The following is a 21968-nucleotide window of genomic DNA, read 5'->3' as shown; positions in this document are numbered from 1 at the left end:
TACAACTATGACAAGTTATAATTTTGGATTATATCAAACTAGTAAAATCAGTACTTTTAATATATCTTAAGGATTAGAATTTATAAATTAGAAGTCTAGAATATATTTTCTAAGGTTTATAATTTCTGAATTTGAGTCTATAATTTTTAAATTATGGTATAAAATCATAATATATAGAGAGAATAATGACATATTAAGAATTAAATTTAGTGATATGACTTAGTTGTAATTTTGTACTTAATTATGATATTCATATATTTGACCCTTTTTATAAAGGCAAATGACATTAGAGTTTTTTTTGAAGTGGTTTGGTATTAATACCACAATGAAATACTTTTTTCATCTTCTAACATTTAAGCATAACTCATAGTTTTTTTTTCTATTTAATACGTTTATATCGAGTCATGATTACCCATCGTTTGACCATATATAATGACAAAAAGCATGGCTAGATTTATAGTTATTATGTAGTCTCTGTATCAAGTTATGATTGCCCCCCGTTTGATCATATATAATGATCCTATATTAGGTGGGGAATTTATAGGAAGGTCATGGTCCTCCAACTCACTAAAAGAACCTTCCATATACTAATTGACACATGTCCTTCACTTATAACAGCTCATCAAATAAAAACTCTCTTTCACGGCAAAACACGTTCTCCATCTCCCTCCTCCATTTTCCGTCACTCCGATTGCCTCACTCAGATTGTCGATGCTGATGAAGTCTTGTTGCCGATCTCCACCATTCTCTTTCAGCCTGTTTATCAGTGTAGTGAGGCCTATCACTAATTGATTTTCCCTTCGTCAAATTCTCTTCTCCGTTTGCTTCTTAACCATTCCACCTCTCTCTCTCTCTCTTTTTTGTCAAAGTGTCTAAAATGTTTACTATGTTACTAATATAGTTAGAAATAATAACCACAAAAATGTGCAAAACTACTTCAGTTTATCGACAAATTAATATGTTTGGAAATGTCTGATATGACAGTTTAATAATTGTCAAGTTAGTTCATTCAAATTTTCTATTATATAGCAGTAGTGGCAGAACCAGGACATTAGATGAGCCGAGGTTCAACTTAATGAAACAATCGTTGTTCATCGACGAGTCATTTAAAAAAAAATTAAAACTTCATAGTTAAACCTTATTTCTATCTTTTATTCCTATATATCTTACCAATAACAACCTAGGAATGATAAATTTATACGCGATCGATTACTCGATATGTAATTATAGTGTTTGAATTTAGTTTAGCAGGTAAGGAGTAATTTTTTAGTTGAGAGAAAAGTGATACATAAATTTTAGGGTTGAATTGGTGTTGACCTGCTAACTTGAAAATGTCATGAATATTTAAAATTATTATCATATTCTCTAATGTGTTTATATTTCATTTAATTAGTAAACGTAATAAAATTACAATTACTAATTGCAAAAATGGCTTGAACCTGCCATATTTTTGCATGCGACTTATAAACACATTACACGAACTAAAATGATATATTAGCGGATTTTTGGATGGTCATAGTTAAGCTTCTAATCCAAAAACGACATAAATTATTTAGAACTATTACTATATCCTACTATATTTTTAAATGACATCATTAACATATGTACATAGTAAAATTACATATGATCCGAAAGCACAATACAAAATTACTAACCCAATTTGGTTAATATATAGTTATAACACAAATTTTTTTGAGTTGAGTTACAGTTGACTCATTTCATATCAACTCGATAATTGATATGACACGAACACGACACTAACTCAATAATAAGAAAAAAATTTAGAATACTCTAGGAGTAATACACCTAACAAATCAATTAATGTCACATGTACATTTTTTTCCTTACATAAATCATCTCCCATGAAGTGGTATGTACAATTATTTTGACTGATTGGTGTATTACTCCTGGAATACAGTAAAAAAAAATTCAATAATTGTCACATCTACAACAACCCCTCTTCATGTCTTTCACGCTTTGACAAAGTGGGCTTGAAAATTATTTTGAAACAAATTTCAAGGACTATCCCCCTATGGAGTTCTGCCCCTGGACAAGTAACATTGATTTTGCTTAAAATAGTTAGGAGTAAATATATACCATTTCATATGTTAGAGTCGAATCTATATTTTTCTGAAAATGCGCATAACAAATTTCGCTTTTATCCCAATAAATTAAATTACTTCACTAGGTAGATTTTTGAAAGAAAAAAAAAATTAAAATTGATTTTGCTTGAAAAGGTTACTAATAAATTTATACAATTTCATATGTTAGAGTCAAATATGTACTTTTCAGAAAATATTAGAGAGGAATTTAGCCTTTATGTCAATAAATTAAATTACTTCACTAGGTAGCTTTTTGAAAAAAAAAAGAAAAAAAAGGATTAAAATTGATTTTACTTGAAAAGGTTATGAGTAAATTTATAAAATTTATATACTTTTCATAAAATATTAAAGTGAAATTTAGCCTTTATATCAATAAATTAAATTACTTCATTAGGTAGATTTTTGAAAAAAAAAAAAGATTTAATTTGATAATCAAATGACAAAAATTGGTAATTAAAGGAGACAAAATAGATTGAATTCATAGCATACAAAACTGTGAACTCAGAAAGGAAAAAAAAGCAATGTTTTAAAAAAGGCTTACATATATTTTCTTTTTCTGATTATAATATTTATTGTTTCATTGAAATACACTACAAGAAAATAGTTGATCAGCAGCGGAAATCATCGGCGGAATAGTTTCCGCTGCTGATCACCAGCGGAAAAGCAGCGGAATTGAAATTCTGCTAGTGATTTGGTGTACTTGCAGCCAAACCGTTGGTATAAATATCCGCTAGTAAATTCACCGGCGGATATTATAACATACCGACGGAATTCGGTCGGTAATTAAAAAAATAATAATAAAATCTTTAACTTTTTTCTAATTAGCTGGAATCCCTAATTTTACAAAGGCGGGAATTGCCTTCTTTTCTCCCCCCTTTTTTTCTGATTTGCGCCCAAATTTCACTCTTTTTCTCTCTGGATCTGCACACAACCCACCCCTTTCTCTTTTTCACTCTATCTATCACCCCTCTCTATCCGGTCGAACTCCACCATGGCAGACAAAATCAACCTCAGTTCACCTCTTCTCATCTATCGGCATCTCTCTCTATTTCTTCTTTTAGTTATTTGGCTCTTTCTCTTCGTTTCTTCCATTTCCGGTGATATCTCACTGAATCTCACGGCCGCTCTCTAGAATATGAATTATGAAGATCGATTTCTCCCTCCACGGTTTGTATCTCACCCCCCTGACTTCTCTTTGCTTTTTTTAAGACTCTGTCCTATTATATTTTAGGTTGTTTTCATTTGCTGGATTTTAGGGTTAATAGATTCAAAGAGAGACAATAAAAGAGAAGCAAAGGTAGAAGGAGAAGCAAAGGTATGAAGATCGATTTCCCCCTCCACTGTTTGTATCTCATTGGATTTTAGGGTTTGTATCTCACCCTCCGACTTTCTCTTTGCAGTAATTGAAGTTTTTATTTGATATATTCTTCTACAGCACCAGATTTAGGTTCAATATCGGTGAGTTAACTTCTTAATTTTGAACGAGATTTTGCTTTGATTTTGAATGGGTTTACTTTGATTTGAATGAGTTTGTTTTACTTTTGAATGGTTTAAGGATTTTTTTCCTTAATTTGTGCTTTAGGAAATATTCACAGATTATATGTAGACTAACTAACAAGTGCAAGCGCATTAGGATTTTTTTCTCTTAATGGCATTTTGATGCATCATCTTAATCCTTGGCTTGAAGGAGTGCAACTCCATCTTGAAAACATATTGGAATTATTAGGACTGAAGTACCTTGACTTTGATGTGGTAGGAGATGATTGACTGATGCTAGTTATGTGGTATTGATGGTTTATTTATTGGCATTGTCATATGGCTCCCATAAGGAATGGAAAAGTTCACTTTTGTTTGATATTTGTACAAACATGCTTTCATACTCAAAATCCTAGTATTATCCTGCATGTTCTGTTATGCCATGTAACAAGCTCTTCCTTGATATTCGAGTTGCAATAAACTGATAAGTGGTAGGAAGACAAACCGTGTCTCTCTAAAACATGAAAACGAGTATTGGATGCCATAAAACTAGTCAATATTGAAGCTATTTTATTTCATGGACTGGTTCAAATGCTTATGGATAATCCTCAAATGTAGATGCATATTTGTTTGTTGATAATTCATGTACACGGGTTACAAAAGCAAGGAAGATTCACTCAGCAGAAAGGGCTCCTTTCTACCTTCAGAAACTGATGCTACATTAAACTAAAACATGGCTTAGAAAGATCTGTAAGTTAGGTCTCAACTTTCTGTTGTTTATGGTTGTTTTGTTGCTCATGTTGAGCAGTTGGAAATTCCCATTTCATAAGTTTACAGTACTAGTAAAATAATCGAATTTAGCAATGCAGTTGTAAGAATTAATGGTTTTCCTGCATCATTTATAAATATAAGAAAGTCAGACAACAATCACATTGAGTCAGAAAGTAGAAAAACTAATTTATTTTGAATGGTTAATTACATAATATTGTGTTTGCAGAATAAACTGAATAGAAGGAAGGGAGATCTAACAAAACCTGCTCAAGCCACACATTGGAGTATAGCAATCGTTATTTTATGTGCCATACCCATATAGGTAGGTCTTATATAGTTATAATGATGTTCTTATGTGTTAATTTATTGATTTACATGGTTTCCTGTGAAATTGGCACTGATTTACTTATATGTTAGTTATATATGTTTAAATTGGGAGAGTTTGTTTTTGGTTGACAACAAACTGCTATAGCATAAACTTAGGCGGTAGTGAAGAACCATAACGGTGGCAGAGCTAGTGTACGAGCCTTTTGATAATCTCGTTATTTGCCTTAGTTTCACAGTACAGAGACTTGGTAATAATTGGGCAATAAGTAATACTTTTGTTCGAATTGCATCTCTTTTTCCTTAAAACCTGAGGCAGCAATAATGTTCTTGCCAAACCAGCAAGTGCCTGAATGAGCCCTTTGTCTTTCTTACCAAACAACTGTTGATCAGTGTAGTTAAAGGCACACAAGGAGCAAACACCTCCAGCGCGCCTCTGCACTAGCAAGGGAGGGCTGCTTCAGAGAGGTGGTGGCCTATTGCACTTAGTGCCTTTTAGAGAAGGTGTGAGGCAGAAAAGGCTGTTTTAGCATGAGTTTTTTTGTTATGTTCAGTAATTTATAGTATTGTAAGAAGTTTAAAGGATTTTAGTAATTTATAGTATTATTCACTACATATGGATTACATTATCTATCTTTCTTATTGCAGTTTTATCAACCATGAAACTATTGCAGCTTTATCAACCATGAAATCATTAATGTGAAACATCTTCATCTATATCTCTGTAAGTTTCAGCTTTTGATCATTTGATCTTCTTAATAATCTTTTTTTTTTTTTTTTGAAAATTCTTAATAAAGTTTAATTAGCTATGCTTGCTCTAAAATTTGTACACCTATTTCCAATTCCAGAAGTCAATCTGATCTATAACATCAAGTTGAGACATATTCAACCTATTGAGTTGGTGAAGCAATTATGCCAATTGATTCTGATCCTCTTCCATTTTTGTACAGACAACACTCATTGGTCGTGTACTGACTGCACAAATTATTTGCATTCACCCGAAGCGGCACGACGACACTTCCTGGTCTGATCCTCGTGTATTTGCACTCATGTCCGCACCCAGCTTTATCTAGGTCGAATAGAAGATATAGTTTTATATATACTTTATCTTGGATCCAACGGGATATTATATGATTTAATCTTATGGTTTGTCTAGATAGGATAATTGGTATATGTAGTTTTATACTAATTACTTCTGAATATTATTTAATAATAATATATTTTTTTGTTTAAGAGGTTTATTGTTCATGAAAAATAATATTAATATTAATTTAGAATTTAAGCTAGCTTAGATTATAAAACATGTACGACCCATATTTAATCTGTAATAAAATTTTGATAAAATACAAAAATATAAGATTTCCGACGGAATGCGCTGGTGAATATCCGTCGGAAAGTATTTTCACCGGCAAAATTCCGCTAGAAATAATCGGTCGTGTGTAATTCACCAGCGGAATTCTCCGTCCCCATATGGGTCGGAATAAATTTTCCGACGGACAAGAAATCTGGTCGGTATGCCGGAGCAGCGGCCCTTTTACCAGCGGATTTAGTCCGCTGATAATCCGTCGGAAATATGCTTTTCCGACGGATTTCTGTCAATTACCGACGGATATTTCCGCTGGTAATTCATGATTTTCTTGTAGTGATAAAAATACATCGAACCTAACCATAGCCATAGCTAGGGTTAGGTATTGTCCTGAACAAAACCCTAATCTTTATGCTGTTCTACAGCTTCAAGTTCAAGTCTAGCACTTCAAACTCAGAATCAGAATCAGAAATAGGGATCAAGGGTTTCTCCAGCTGCTGAAGAAATGGCTGGGTGAATTTCCTCGGAGCCTGAAAAGGGATAGGGAAACTTTGTGACCCAAACCCGTAGTTGTTCCTCACAGTTGGAAAAGGAGAGTACATGTCTGGGGCTGCCCGGGGATGAATAAACTGATTAGGATTCGGATTAAACATAGTACTGTAAACATTTGGAATGGGAAAACTGAAGTTGTTTCTTTGACCGGAGAGACGGCTCAAGCCACCACCGGAAGCATTAAGAGACGGTGGTGGCTGCTGCATCCTTCTGGAGGCAGAAACAGAAGAAACATCATGATCCGTAGACATGTGAATTTCGATGTGATGAAGAAAAGCTTCAGTGCTCACAAAAACCTGGTTACAAATTCGACAGGCGATTTGTGGAGCGCCGGTGTACGTGCTTGTAGGAAGATTGTTGGAATTCCACCCATATCCAGCCATAGATTCAGGGTTTGAAAATTGAATTTGTGTCTTTTTTTGATAATTTGAAGAGAGGGCAAGAGAGAAGATGGGTGTAATTTATAGCTAATTTGGTTACCATACACAGGTCATGTGCTAAGTTGTATAAAATGGCAAATATAGTATCTTAATTATTATGTGCAGAGGATATGACTCATCAAATAAAAAGTTCAGAGTGGAGGGAAAGTTTTGGAGTATAGGGGCAACATCTGAATTTCTAAAAGTTACAAATGATCCCACGTATTGTATCTAATAACCTCATAATTCTTAATAAAATTTGTTGCATGCTGAAAATGGAAGACACGCTCCGTCATGTCTCAAAATGCTCGTCACGTATCAAAAGAATGTGATAAATAGACAACAAATTAGGAAATTTTGAAAGTTCACGGGACAGTTGAATTTTTGGGTTATCCAATGCAATTAGACGAGACTATGGAGATATTGAATGTAACTGGACAGGTTATTGAATCAATTAGATAAGAACATAGGGTTATTAAACGCAATTGAAATTTTAGGCCAATACCTTGTTTGATAACTCATCTAATCATTTAAATTAAAAATTAAGCACTTATTTAATTTAAATGTGATTTTTTTAAGGTAATTCACGTGTGTTTGTATTATCAACTAATTGTTTATATTCGGTATTTAAAATTCAGTATTTAATTTTATATTTTTTCAGCACTTAATTTTTATTTCTATCAAACAACATATAAGTACAGATTATATAAATCATGAAATCTATATTACATATAATAACAGAAACAGAAAGAAGATTAGAAGAGAATTTTAGATGCCATTTTGATGATGTTGCATGCTCTTACAAACAGAACATTTTTTTTAAATGTAAAAATTGTTAGTGATATTATAGAACAAAAGGTATGAATTGGAAGAGTTTAATCGTAAGAAAAAAAAAGGTAATTGGATTTGATGGGATTTTGATGATGTGGCATGCTCTTAGAAAAATGATAATTCTTTTTTGGGTTAAGGTGCAAAAATATCCCTAACGTTTTGGGCTAGCAGCAATTTTACCCCTAACGTCTAAAATGGTGCAATTTTACCCCTAACATTGATAAATTGGGTCAATTTCAGACTCTATTATAAAATACAGATATTTTTATTCATTATTCTGCACCAATTGCATAATAATTCGTCTAAAAAAAGGATTTCATATTTTTTTATTATTTAATAATAGAATTTGAGATTAATATTTATAAATTCGGTGGATTTTTAGAATTTTTTTTTATCTAATCCGTACAAAAAAGACAGTATAACACACATATGAATTGTAGATAACAAGATTCATGAGCGAGAAGACAGTTTGATGAATTATTTCTCAAATCGACCCAATTTATTAACGTTAGAGATAAAATTGCTCCTGACTTCCAACGTTAGGGATAAAATTGCTCTTGACTTCCAACGTTAGGGGTAAAATTGCACCATTTTAGACGTCAGGGATAAAATTGCTCCTGGCCCAAAACGTTAGGGGTATTTTAGCATCTTAACTCTTCTTTTTTTGTAAATTGTTAATTATTATTTTTTTAAATATAAAAATTGTTAGTGATATTATAGAACAAAAGACAATATTTGGAAGGGTTTTTTTTTTAAGAAAAGAATTGGAAGAGTTAATAGTAAGAAAAAAATTGGAAAAATCAATTTGTTTAAGAGTGAATTGAATGTGGTTAATAACATTTTTATAAGGGAAAATTACCCAAAAAATTCATATTTTAAAAACTATTTACAACTATGACAAGTTATAATTTTGGATTATATCAAACTAGTAAAATCAGTACTTTTAATATATCTTAAGGATTAGAGTTTATAAATTAGAAGTCTAGAATATATTTTCTAAGGTTTATAATTTCTGAATTTGAGTCTATAATTTTTAAATTATGGTATAAAATCATAATATATAGAGAGAATAATGACATATTAAGAATTAAATTTAGTGATATGACTTAGTTGTAATTTTGTACTTAATTATGATATTCATATATTTGACCCTTTTTATAAAGGCAAATGACATTAGAGTTTTTTTTTTGAAGTGGTTTGCTAATACCACAATGAAATACTTTTTTCATCTTCTAACATTTAAGCATAACTCATAGTTTTTTTTTCTATTTAATACGTTTATATCGAGTCATGATTACCCATCGTTTGACCATATATAATGACAAAAGGCATGGCTAGATTTATAGTTATTATGTAGTCTCTGTATCAAGTTATGATTGCCCCCCGTTTGATCATATATAATGATCCTATATTAGGTGGGGAATTTATAGGAAGGTCCTGGTCCTCCAACTCACTAAAAGAACCTTCCATATACTAATTGACACCTGTACTTCACTTATAACAGCTCATCAAATAAAAAATCTCTTTCACGGCAAAACACGTTCTCCATCTCCCTCCTCCATTTTCCGTCACTCCGATTGCCTCACTCAGATTGCCGCTGCTGATGAAGTCTTGTTGCCGATCTCCACCGTTCGCTTTCAGCCTGTTTATCAGTGTAGTGAGACCTATCACTAATTGATTTTCCCTTCGTCAAATTCTCTTCTCCGTTTGCTTCTTAACCATTCCACCTCTCTCTCTCTCTCTCTCTCTTGATATGCATATGAAGGTTAAATTGGTTAAATTCTTTTTGCAGAATCTACTTTAACTATGTGTTTGCAGAAACATTCTTCTGCAAGGACTTCTTCCCTTCTTTGGTACATCTTCAATGGCTATGGAGATAAACGACTGAGATTTCCTTGATAAAACCTTGATAATCCATAGAAAGTGTAACCAAATTATCAGAGACGAGAGAGAGAGGGATAAAGGGAGACAAGAAAGGGAAAATGGGTTAAGAGACAGAGGGAGAAGAGAAATTGAAATGAAATAACATATTTTTGAAAACGATGGATGAAATGGAAGAGGGTATGGAACTAGAAAATCTGAATCAAAACAAGACCGCATAATTTCTCTAAACATCAAATATCCAATTCAAAACAGGCTGAAAGACAACTGTGGAGATCCGCCGCAAAGACACTCCATCGGCAGTGGCAATCGGAGTGAACGGAGAGCGGAGGAGGGAGATGGAGAACGTGTTTTTGCTGTGGAAGATATTTTTTTATTTCATGACCTGTTATAAAATAAAACAGATGTCAATTAGTGAATGGAAGGTTTTTTAATGAGTTGGAGAACCCGACTCCTCTTATAAAATCCCATATTAGGCGAGGACTTTAAACATTGAATTCGGGCAAAATGCATATTAAATTAAAAGTTTGAATAAATGAAAATAATAATGAAGCGTGTAATATAATAGGGATATAACGAGATAATTGAATACATAACCGTATAGATGACTATAACATAGCCTATATACGAGTCATTATCCAATATCGAATATGATGATATTTTGTTCTATTTGTAAAGATTTATATTTGTGAATCATCAATTATTGCGTAAACGTTCAATTGTCACATTTATAACATGAACTTAACGATTTGAATCAATAATAGATGAATTGTAATTACAACATTTTCATTACATATATGCAATAATTGACTTATAAGGATTTTAATAAGATTAATAGAGGTATTAATTTGTGTCTAAAATGCATGAGAAATAATCTAATACGCCTAATATCTTTTACCTTAAAATTAGAAAATATAGGTAAACGCAAGAAAAGTTAAGAAACTGTAAAAGAATAAATGCAAGCAGGAAAAACCCAATAAACGTTATTTACCCCAGAAAAACCGCATGCAGAAGCCGGACGATGGCCGTCTGCTCTCTAGGGGGCGTAAAGTCGCCTGAAAACCCCATAAACCCATGGATTCGCCGCGGACGGACAGATCGCCAGTGGATCTGCACAAACGCGAGGGAGGAGGGAGATCCGGCGCTCCGGCTTCGAAACAGAAAACGAAGAGGAAGAGGAGAGCGCTCCGGCGCCGCTGTGACGATGATGACGTCGTGATCGGCGGAGCAAAGGGACGCCGACGGCCATGGCAGAGTGTTGCGTTCTCTCTGTGGAAAAGAGAAGAAAAGGAGAAAGGGGGAGAGGTGCCGCACGATAAGGATGAAAAAAAACCCTAAGATGCCGAATATATACCCCTCATTTAAGATTCCCAAATTAACCCCCGTGAAATCTCACTTTGCTCCTTTCTCTTTTTTATAATTTGTGAGTTCGGCCCCCATTATTCTAATTGTTCAGAGCGGGTCCCTTCATATTTCAATTCGACCCCTCCTAATTACATTTCGCCCCCTCCCTGTTTATTTAGTTCACCAATTTGACTCTTTTCATTCTGTTTGTTTCAATTCGACCCCTCCTAATTACATTTCGCCCCTCCCTGTTTATTTAGTTCACCAATTTGACTCTTTTTATTTTTATTTTTCAATTTAACCCCCCCCCCATATTACCTTTAATTTCCTTTATTAATCCAAATTCTAATTAAATCCCTCATGTTTTAATTAAGTCCATGATTATTTGAGTTAAGCTAGATTAGGCCCTCTTTTAATTGTCTAAAATTATAATTTGACCCTCAAATCCCTTTTAATTCATTTCTAATTTGGGCCCTTCATTACTTAATTTCATATTACTTACATAGTTCAACCAATTTATTTTCACGTAACATATGTGTTATATCATTAGTAAAAATCATTTGTTTTCATATGGTTAAATTTAATCTACATTTTTCTTTTATAAAAAATTAAACGACTTGATTTATAGCCCTATGTCATAGGGATATAAACCAAACGTGTACACTATAAAGTGAAGATGAATCGATTTATATCTTTATGTCATAGAGGTATGAAAACGATAATTAAAAAATAAAGCTTAATTAACGCGGAATGTTTCAATTTATATGTATGTGCTACAAGGGTATAAAAAATGAAAAAAAGAGTAATAAGATAGTTCGTAGTTCTACGTTATAGAAATACGAATTAAACGTTACTAAATAAACAAAAACTGAACGAGTTAATTCACAGTTCTATGTTATAGGAATATGAATTAATCGTTACCAAATTATATAAAATTAAACGTTTTAATTCGTAGTTATATGTTATAGAAATGCGAATTAAATGTTATCCAAATTATTAAAATTAAAAGGATACGATTAATGATCACGCGTTATATAAAATACTAAATACCTACGACATTAATCATGTAATTAAATTATATGTCTTTATTATATTATGAAAGTACAAATAAAATTGAGATAAATCAAGTAAATTTAACACAAAAACCACATCTTTTAGTACCAATATTTGGGCGGGGTAGGGTGATTAATCAAGTTTTTCTTCCCTACACGTAACCGACAAACGAACCTAAAATCTCAATTTCGCAGACCTCCTTACCCATTAAAATTCAATCATTTTCGGCGTCCAATCGCGCCTTAATTCTGATTGGTGGCGACTCTAAAAAATAGTTTTAATTGGGGAAAACTATTGACCGGTTTAGCGTCCGGCGTTCGTGACCGAAAAATCCGGGTAGCGACAGCTGGCGACTCTGCTAGGGACCTGTCAAGCTAATTTAATATGTGATTTGTGTTAATTTGCTTGTTTGTTTTATATGTTTTATTTGTTTTATTAATATATGTGATGTATTTTCATTATTATTATTATTATGTCATTTTTTTTTATTTCATCACATTGTTCAATACATATCATAATCCTCACTATCACACGAACACTCAAAGGCCAGGTTCTGGTCTTACCCTTTTTAGGATTTTAGGTGAGAACAAAGTAGGGGTGCCGCCATGGGAAACCTGGTTAGGCCCGTGAAACGTTCTCAACTCAAACCGCTTTCTCCCCAAGTTTTGGTGAGAAAGATTTTACTAAACCCGGTTCGGGAGTTAGTATCAAAAAGTGGTTTGAGAACCCACCCGTTAGAATTAGACCAAAGCTACCAATAGCAATTACCCTCTCAGAAAAACGTTTAGGTACTCACTCATGCATATATATTAATAGAAATGTGGTACAATAGAGTCTTGCATGATGTTTTGCCACCCATATGCCATCTTATATGTACATACATATGCATGACCCCTTATTAAAATTAAAGATATAACAAACACATTTCACCAGGAAAATGGATCACCCGATAAGGAACATTCCTATGGACAATGAGCTACCCCCTGACGTTATGATAAACATTACCCGAGCTGTTTTAGAGGATAGGGCCAGCGAGATGGTCGGGACTCATCAAGACATCCTACTTCATCATTATGGGATACACAATGCCCCGGTCAAGTTTACGGACTGGCACCCTACTTTCCCACACTTGAACTGCTTTTACACGGCAGCAGAAGATGTACTTGGCTTTCCACATGAAGCCTATTCACTGTTATGGTACCTCTCTCGAGCAGGGAAAATGGGGTTCATTTTAGACAAGGCATGGATGATACATTGTATTCACTACTGGATTGAGAACCCATGGGCTGTCTCTTACTTTAATGATTGGCTGTTGAAGTATGGGGACTACGAGGAATGGCTCGAGATCCTCCATGTTGCCCCGAATCTCCCATACGGGCTCTTTGTATTTGACATCAGGGAGGAGCTAGAAATGCGGGAGGATGGGATTCACATCCTAAACCGATACGTGGTCCATTTGGAAAGCAGCTATGCCATCAACCCCATGCAAGACCCGATTAGGAACAGGCATTCTTGGCTGGAGGTCAAGCAAAAGTTGATGATGTATAACAATTACCACATTGACGATGTGCCTCTAGCCTTGATGAATCCCATAAACTACCACTTTGATGGTAGAGTCAAACTTCTCCCCTCAGTCATCCCATTGGGGGCGATAAATACGCAAAGGCATGCAGCAACTCATTACTACACTGCCCTGCTAGCTATGGCCGGCTTAGACCTAATCCAAGATGGGAACATACCCCAACATGACCAGCCAATGAACGCAGGGGAGCCGATCCCATTTGATTATGGTAGTGGGGAAGATGATGAGGAAGGGGGGTCCCAATCAGAAGAGGATAGTGAAGAGGGGGAAGATGATGAGGAAGGAGGATCCCAGCCAGAAGAGGATAGCGAAGAAGAGGACGAAGATAGGGATATGAGAGAGCAAGAGGTGGCATCTTCAGAGTCCACTAATCAGGAGCCCATGGAAGTGGGTAACGGCAGCCAACCTTTGGGAGTTGAAATCAATCAGAATTTTGAGCCTTTGATGGCTCTGATAGGCCAAGCAGCACCAGGACAAGTCATGTAAGACCTCGACGTGGAGCGTCACGAGCAGCTACCCGACGATATTTTCGAATTCCTCAATGATGATATGGTAATCGGAGGGCTTCAAGAGGCCCTTGAGGCAGATTGGTAGTGTCCTCCCAGCATGGTGAAGATGACAAAAGGGGAATACAGCCTTGAACAATAAAAACGAGCCTTCATCCTTCTTTTTTGTTATATATATAAATTAGGAGCCTTGTAAAGTGAGATGATAGTGGATTGATCTTCATAGAGAAAATGGTGAAGATAGCTATCTATCATTTCATTCTAGTAGATGCATATATTAGTAGATATTTTGTAAAGGAAAGGTTGAAACAAGCCGATTACTTCTTAGGACCATTTCATTCTTTTGTATTTACGTTTAAGTCCCTTTCGGAGTGTAGGATTTTGTAAAAAATGAAACAATGGGTGATGAGTTCGAAAAAAAAAGGACCAATCACCCCTGTTTCATTCAGATAGACGCACATGATAGGGCAAATATTTTGTAAAAGTAACTTTTGACGGAGGCTGACACGTCTTAGTACCAGTTCTGCTCAAACGTTATCAATTAGGGCCCACTACCACAGAGGTAAAGTGTAAAAAGGATTAGTCTAGACGAAGGAGCAGTTGTCCTTCGCGTGTTTCTTCAAAAAAAATGTGATACCTTATCGTTATGAATGATATCTTTTTCCCGGGAGATCTGTTTGTTATATCTTAATCGTAATAAGGGACGCATATCATTCAACCATGCATAATCATCGCTTATACATTTTTTTTTTCATTTTTTCATATAACCCTTTATCTGAAATATGCATAACACAGGATATTCAATAAAATCCCAATGGAATTACCTGCCTATGAAATATTCGAAGAAAGGGCAGTGGAGGCATGGTCAGCAGAGAGCCAACAAAGGCTAGGAGACGTCGTGGCTGTGCAGGTGACCCCCGACCGAGTAAAAACGGATTTCAACCAAAATGATTTGGAAGAGTTAAAAAATATATTTGGGATGTTGCCAGCTGCAGTAGTGAGGGCTTTCTCCCATGAGTATGGGTGGATACGACACTTGATATACGTACCAACTCACCCCACTATGCTTAAGGCACTGGTCCAGTTCTGGAATCCTAGCCTCAGATGTTTCACGTTCGGCACGAACGATCTGACTCCTACCCTAGAAGAGTACCACTGTTTAACCCATATCTCGCTGACCAAGGAAATCAGACTCTTTTCTTATAATAACAATGAAAAGGCAAGGAAACAGCTAGCCAGATTGATAGGGCTTCAAGCCAAGGATATAGAAGGATGGGAAACAGATCGAGAATTTAGTATGCCTAAAATGATGGCATTTGTAGTAGATAACCTTTGCAATGACAATGGAACTCGGATGTTGGCCTTATTAATTTACGGTCTAGTGTTGTTTCCAAGACGTTTAGGAAGAATAGACTCAGCGGTTGTTGTCTACTTCTCAAAGGTGGTTCAGGGTGCTAAAGGTGTAAACCCTGTAATAGGGATATTGGCAGAAACCTTCCGTTCTTTAGATTATTGCAGAATTAATGGAGGTGGTAGGTTTGTGGGGTGCGCGCCACTGTTATGCATATGGGCTCTAAGTCATCTTCACTGCCTGGAGCACTTTGGCTTTCCAAAAATAAAATACAATAAGAGTTACAACCAGTACAAGAACTATGTCACAAATTTCGGGGAAGCTATATGGCCAAAGAAACGTCCATCGAAGAAAGAATGGTCTAGATTCCTTCAGAAAATAGAACCGTCCGACATCGTGTGGTTACTGGCTTGGAAGGAAAAGCTTAACACCATATACCGCTGTGGCGAATTCCTGTGGGTACCTTTGTTAGGTCCATGGGGAGGAACTGGATACGCCCCTTGCTTAGTAAGAAGACAGGCCGGATCTCGTCAGTTTGTTCCAGCTACATATGGTCTGAATCAAGCCCACTTCACTTATGACGAAGCAAACACTAGGGACAAAGTCAATGCCGTAATAAAGGCTTGGGAAAATTTGAAAGTTATCACGAATCGGGACCAAACCGGGGGCATTAGCGGAGAGTATATTTCCTGGCACCAAAGGTTTGCGACGGAACTCACTCTATGTTTGCAAGATGATGAAGTCCTTGAATCTAACGAGCTGCCTCGATCCACCAACCTAGATGAGGTTGCTGAAGCTCAGCCTATGGCAATTGATGAGTTTGAAGTGCTTGAGGAACGAGTAATGAGAATGAGGATAGAGGAGTTAGAAAGGATAATAGCTTATGTAGAGCATGAAAGAGACTCGACAATTCATGAGAGGAACTTGGTAATCCACGAGAGGAATGAAACGATTTATGAAAGGGATTTAGTGATCCATGAACGAGATGAGGCAGCTCTTAAACACCAAATTTATGTTGAGGAAGCAACCGGAAAACTTCGAGAGAATGAAGACCAGATCCGGGAACTCAGAGCTTTATATCAGTCTAGCCAGCAACAAGTAAGTAGCATGTGGGACGATGTGCAGCGGCTGTATGATCAGGATCAACTCCATCAAGAACAAGGAGACTTGACGAAAGAACAAATTAAGAGGGCCATGACCATTCTCAGGGAAACTGCGGCACGAGCTCGATGCATAGCACAGGAGTTAGCACAACTCAAAGACCAGCTAGTGATATCTGATGCTAGTGGAGTTAACTTATCATGTTATCTCGACGGACTCATCAGAGAACTAGAGTTCTATGGCAATCACGAATGAAGATTCCGATCGAGATTTTATTGAATATTATCTGTTATTTCATATTTTGGATATTGTGTGGGAAAACTTGTTTTGATGTATTGTAATCTTCATATAAGTATTTTTCTGCATGTCATTGGTTTTTCTTTCTTCTCTCCTTGCTATACATAAATCATGAAAATAAAGATTTTTATTAACAATTCCTTTTAACGCCAGAAGTTCACCAAGGACGATATAGTCACCCCTGGCTCATTCTTACGAAACCCGAGCAAGGGTAAGAATGATGAATGAAGAGGCATATGAAGAAATGAGGAAAGAAATGGAAGAGTTAAAGGAACAAATGGCTAAGTTGGCTGGGCTCGCAGATCTAAAGGATCAAATGACTCAACTAATGGATATTGTGAAAGGAAAATCAACAACCGAGACTCAAAGAATGCCTGAATCACACGGCGCTGGAACCTCTTCTTCCTCTCACGGGAAAAAGAAAGATACCATTTTTATTGAAATACCGAGGAATGAGGAAGTTCATCAAGAAACACCCGTCGTCCCGGATCTTGACGACGTAAAAATAAGGGATGAACTGAGGAAGTTTGTTACAGAAAGGAGTCTACTGGAAGAAAGGTGATGCAGACATCCTAACTGGGATCAATAATAACACGTGCCTTGGTGGATCTCCTCTCGGCGTTCCCACAAAGGTTGTAGCTAAGAGGGCGGATCCCCTGGACACACGAGCGGGGCGGATCTAGGCGTACGCCATGAGGCGTACCAACAACTACACTGGGCGGATCTCAAGTTTACTTCCTGCCGAAGGAATTCACCAACAACCTCTGACGCTCCGTACCTGCACCTCTGTACCTGTTGTCTAGGCGCATCACTTATCTTACCCTTTTATTGTTAACCATATTGTAACCCTAATAGGGGTAGTCCCTGTCCTTTACTGATCAATTAGAGGTTGTATTTAAACCCTCATTTTGTAAGGATAAGAAAACTTTTATCAATCAAATATCATTTCTCATTGAGATTAAGGTTTATACCTTTGTTTATCGGGATTCACTCCTTCTAGTCTAGCTAGAGAAGAAGATATTTGTTGGTTTACGATTAAAACCTCCATTTATCGCTTTCTATCTGTATCAGTTGGTATCAGAGCCAATCGTTTCCTGACCCGAAACTTCTTTTGGCAATGGTTCAACCCCGACAACCGCAAGATTCTATGGAAACCAGTGACCGAAGATATGAGGAGCTGAGAGAGCACCTCGCGGAACAAATCCAGGCCAGCCTTGAGCGGCAGAAACAAAACGACCAACGGTTCCAGGAGCTAACCGCTTCCCTGGAAAACCTCAGATTGGAGATCCGTGCAGTGGTCAGACCAGCCGCCAGGGAGTCCGACCAGAGGAGGGAAGGAGTCCTTGAACCACGACCCCAAAGGCAACCCACGCCACCTCGACTACCATTGGCAAATGTCCAACTTCCACGAATGGGTCTTAGGGATCCTGAGGTAAGAAGACCCAACTTTGTCCTTGTACATAACGCTGATAGTGATAGTGATGATTTTGAGGATATTGGGGATAATGGTGCCTTTAGAACTGTGAGGAATGGTGGTCCGATTGATGACAGACATGTGGGTATTGCTAGGGCAGAACCAGATCTAGGGAACTTTGATAGAGATGATGCCTTTAAGCTAAAAATAGACTTACCGTCTTTTGGAGGCGAATTGGATATAGAGGGGTTCTTAGTTTGGTTATCGGAAGTTGAACGTTTCTTTGAGTATGCTGGTATTCCTGATGAGAGGAAAGTTAGACTGGTGGCGTATCGCCTAAAGGGTGGCGCATCAGTTTGGTGGGATCAGATGAGGGAAGAGAGGAGAAGAGGGGGCAGAGATCCGATTAGATCTTGGCTACGGGTGAAGGCGATGCTGAGGGAGCGGTTCTTACCGCCAGACTACGAACAGTATATCTACAGCTCCTACAGAGGATGCTCTCAAGGGACCCGAAGTGTCCATGAGTATACCTCTGAGTTCTTAAGGCTTTCGGCGAGAGCCAACCTGTCTGAAACTGAAAGCCAAAAGACCTCTAGGTATCTAGAAAGGTTGAGATACAATATCCAGGATCGTATTGGCACACAGATGGTGGTTAGAGTACAAGATGCTAGGAATTTAGCCCTCAAGGCTGAGTCCCAACTGACTGGGAGATCCAGGAGATCCGCCACTACTGAGTATATGCCTGGGGGAAGAGATAACGTGAAGTCTTACGACAAAGGCAAGTAGGTGGCGAGTGCCAGTGGGGCCAAGGTTAACAGTGTGGGAAGGGGATCCGTTGGAGATACTAGACCATACAAAGAAGCCCCTATACCACCCAAGAGCAACAATCCGTATGCAAGGCCAGCACCTTTCAAATGTTTTCGGTGCAATGAGCCCGGACATAGATCCAACGAGTGTCCTAGAAGGAAGAGCGCCAACATGGTGGAGAGGTATGAAGATGACTATGACGAAGAGGATGAAGTATTTTGTGCACCCTTGGGAGAAGATGATGAGGTGGCGGGTGAAGAGAGGTACGCCATTCATGTGGTACGATGTTTGTTAGTCTCAAGCCGGATAGAGGGCGATCAGAGGCACCGACTATTCAGGACCCGCTGTCTTGTGAAGGGCGGGCGATGTAATGTGATAATAGATAGTGGGAGCCAAGAGAACATTGTGAGTAGCAGTGCCGTTTAGAAGTTCGGGTTGTTAGTAGAGGCGCACCCTGTCCCTACAGGGTGGGATGGATCAAGAACGTGGGCGAGTTGAGGGTGACCCAGAGATGCAAGGTACCGATTGAGATTGGTAACTATCATGATGAAGTCTGTTGTGATGTAGTCGATATGGACGCATGCCACCTATTGTTGGGCCGACCCTGGCAGTTTGATAACAACGCCACCCACGCCGGAAGAGAGAACACTTACAGATTTGTGAAGAATGGGGTGAAGTTTGTCCTTACACCAATGGTGAGAGAGCCAAAGGCCGACGAGAAGTCTACCTTGGTAGTCTGTCCTACACACAAATCGTTCATCAGTGAATGTGAGGAGAGCCAGATGGTGTGTGTGGTGATGGTTAAGGCGAATCACGAGGCCGCCCGAAGGGGCGAAAGAGAGATGCCGAATGAAGTGACCCGCCTACTTGGCGAGTATCAAGATTTGTTCCCCGAAGAACTACCGAGTGGGTTACCACCTTTGAGAGATATCCAACATCATATCGATCTGGTGCCTGGGGCTAGTTTGCCAAGCCTCCCACATTATCGAATGAGCCCAAAGGAGAATGATGTCATGAGACAAAAAGTGGAGGAACTCATCGAGATGGGATACATTAGGGAGAGTATGAGTCCTTGCGCTGTTCCAGCTTTACTTACACCGAAGAAGGATGGGTCTTGGCGGATGTGTGTTGACAGTAGGGATATTAACAAGATCACCATCAAGTATAAGTTCCCGATTCCAAGGTTGGATGACATGTTGGACCAACTTGGCGGATCTCGAGTCTTCTCTAAGATTGATCTCAGGAGTGGGTATCATCAGATACAAATCCGATCTGGGGATGAGTGGAAGACTGCCTTCAAGACAAGAGATGGATTGTATGAATGGTTAGTTATGCCCTTTGGGATGACCAACGCCCCTAGTACTTTTATGAGACTGATGAATCAGGTGCTTCGTCCAGTGATTGGGAAGTTCGTAGTTGTGTATTTTGATGACATTTTGATCCACAGCCAGACCTTGGCGGAACATGAAGAGCACTTGCAGACAGTATTTGACCTGTTAAGGAAACACCAACTATACGCCAACACCAAGAAGTGTGACTTTGTCATGGAGAGCTTAGTTTTCCTTGGATTCGTGGTTAGCGGGAGTGGAATCCAAGTTGATGGGGAGAAAGTCAGAGCCATCCGAGAATGGCCTACTCCGAGGAACGTGGGGGATATCAGGAGTTTTCATAGGCTAGCAACGTTTTATCGCCGATTCATTAAGAACTTCAGTTCCATAGTGGCCCCGTTGACGGAATGTTTGAAGAAGGGAAAGGGGTTCGAGTGGGCGGACGCCTAAGAAGAGAGCTTCGCCTTGATCAAGGAAAAGCTGAGTACAGCGCCAGTGCTGGCGTATCCCGATTTTGACAAACTGTTTGAAGTTGAGTGTGATGCCAGTGGAATTGGGATTGGTGGTGTCTTGATGCAAGAAAAGAGGCCCATTGCATACTTCAGTGAGAAGCTCTGTGAGGCACGGCAAAGGTGGGCAACGTATGATCAAGAGTTTTATGCTGTAGTGAGGGCATTGAAAGTATGGGAACATTACTTGGTGGGAAAAGAGTTCATCCTCTACACTGACCATCAAGCTCTAAAATACCTGGGAAGTCAGAAGCAACTTCGAAGCGCCATGCACGCCCGGTGGTCTGCCTTCATAGATAAGTTCCCCTATAAGCTTATCCATAAGGCGGGAAAACAGAACATAGTGGCGGATGCCTTGAGTCGGAGGGTTGCACTAATAAAAACAGTCAACCTGGAGACCGATTGTTTCGAACACATCAGAGGAGAGTACCTGGCGGATCCTGACTTTGGAAGTATCTGGGAGAAGTGCCAGCGCCAGCCTGGGGATGGGGCGTATCACTTGATGGATGAGTATCTAATGAGGGGCAACCAACTTTGTTTACCCTGCACTTCTATCCGCGAGAAGGTGGTCCGAGATCTACATGGCGGATCCCTGGGGGGACATTTTGGGCGAGACAAGACATATGCAGCAGTGAGTTCCCGTTATTTCTGGCCCAAAATGAGAAGAGATGTGGCGTACCTGGTAGAACGATGTTATATCTGCCAGACCGCCAAGGGACACGCTACAAATGCTGGCTTACAGCTACCCTTGCCTGTACCAGAAACCATATGGGAGGATCTGTCCATGGATTTTGTCCTAGGGTTACCCAGAACTCAGAGAGGCATGGATTCCATCTTTGTGGTTGTTGACCGGTTTTCGAAAATGGCACACTTCATACCATGCCGTAAGACTAACGACGCCTCAGCGACTGCCAAGCTATTCTTCAAAGAGGTTGTCAGACTACATGGTGTACCAAAGAGCATTGTCTCAGAGCGTGACACAAAGTTCCTGAGTCACTTCTGGCGGACCTTGTG

At 38.1% G+C, this 21968-nt stretch overlaps 2 long non-coding RNA genes across 4 annotated transcripts; one reads left to right on the top strand and one right to left on the bottom strand.

The window, feature by feature from the left end:
- Nucleotides 1-2755: 2755 nt before the first annotated feature.
- On the top strand, nucleotides 2756-7650 carry LOC136218709 (uncharacterized). Of its 3 annotated transcripts, XR_010683895.1 has the most exons (6): nucleotides 2756-3269; nucleotides 3359-3417; nucleotides 3503-3560; nucleotides 4576-4671; nucleotides 5322-5397; nucleotides 5624-7650. It is a non-coding gene; the product is annotated as an uncharacterized lncRNA (long non-coding RNA). The 3 variants fall into 3 exon arrangements; XR_010683894.1 differs by having other exon boundaries at nucleotides 4576-5397; XR_010683893.1 differs by having other exon boundaries at nucleotides 4576-7650.
- Nucleotides 7651-9783: 2133 nt separating this feature from the next.
- Nucleotides 9784-11134, bottom strand: LOC136218708 (uncharacterized). Its single transcript, XR_010683892.1, has 2 exons — nucleotides 10654-11134; nucleotides 9784-10047 (listed from the first exon to the last, which is right to left on the bottom strand). It is a non-coding gene; the product is annotated as an uncharacterized lncRNA (long non-coding RNA).
- Between the last annotated feature and the right edge of the window lie 10834 nt (nucleotides 11135-21968).

The sequence above is a fragment of the Euphorbia lathyris genome, chromosome 2 (genome assembly GCF_963576675.1).
Source record: "Euphorbia lathyris chromosome 2, ddEupLath1.1, whole genome shotgun sequence".
Classification (NCBI taxonomy): Eukaryota; Viridiplantae; Streptophyta; class Magnoliopsida; order Malpighiales; family Euphorbiaceae; genus Euphorbia; species Euphorbia lathyris.
This window is presented reverse-complemented; position numbering and strand designations above follow the sequence as displayed.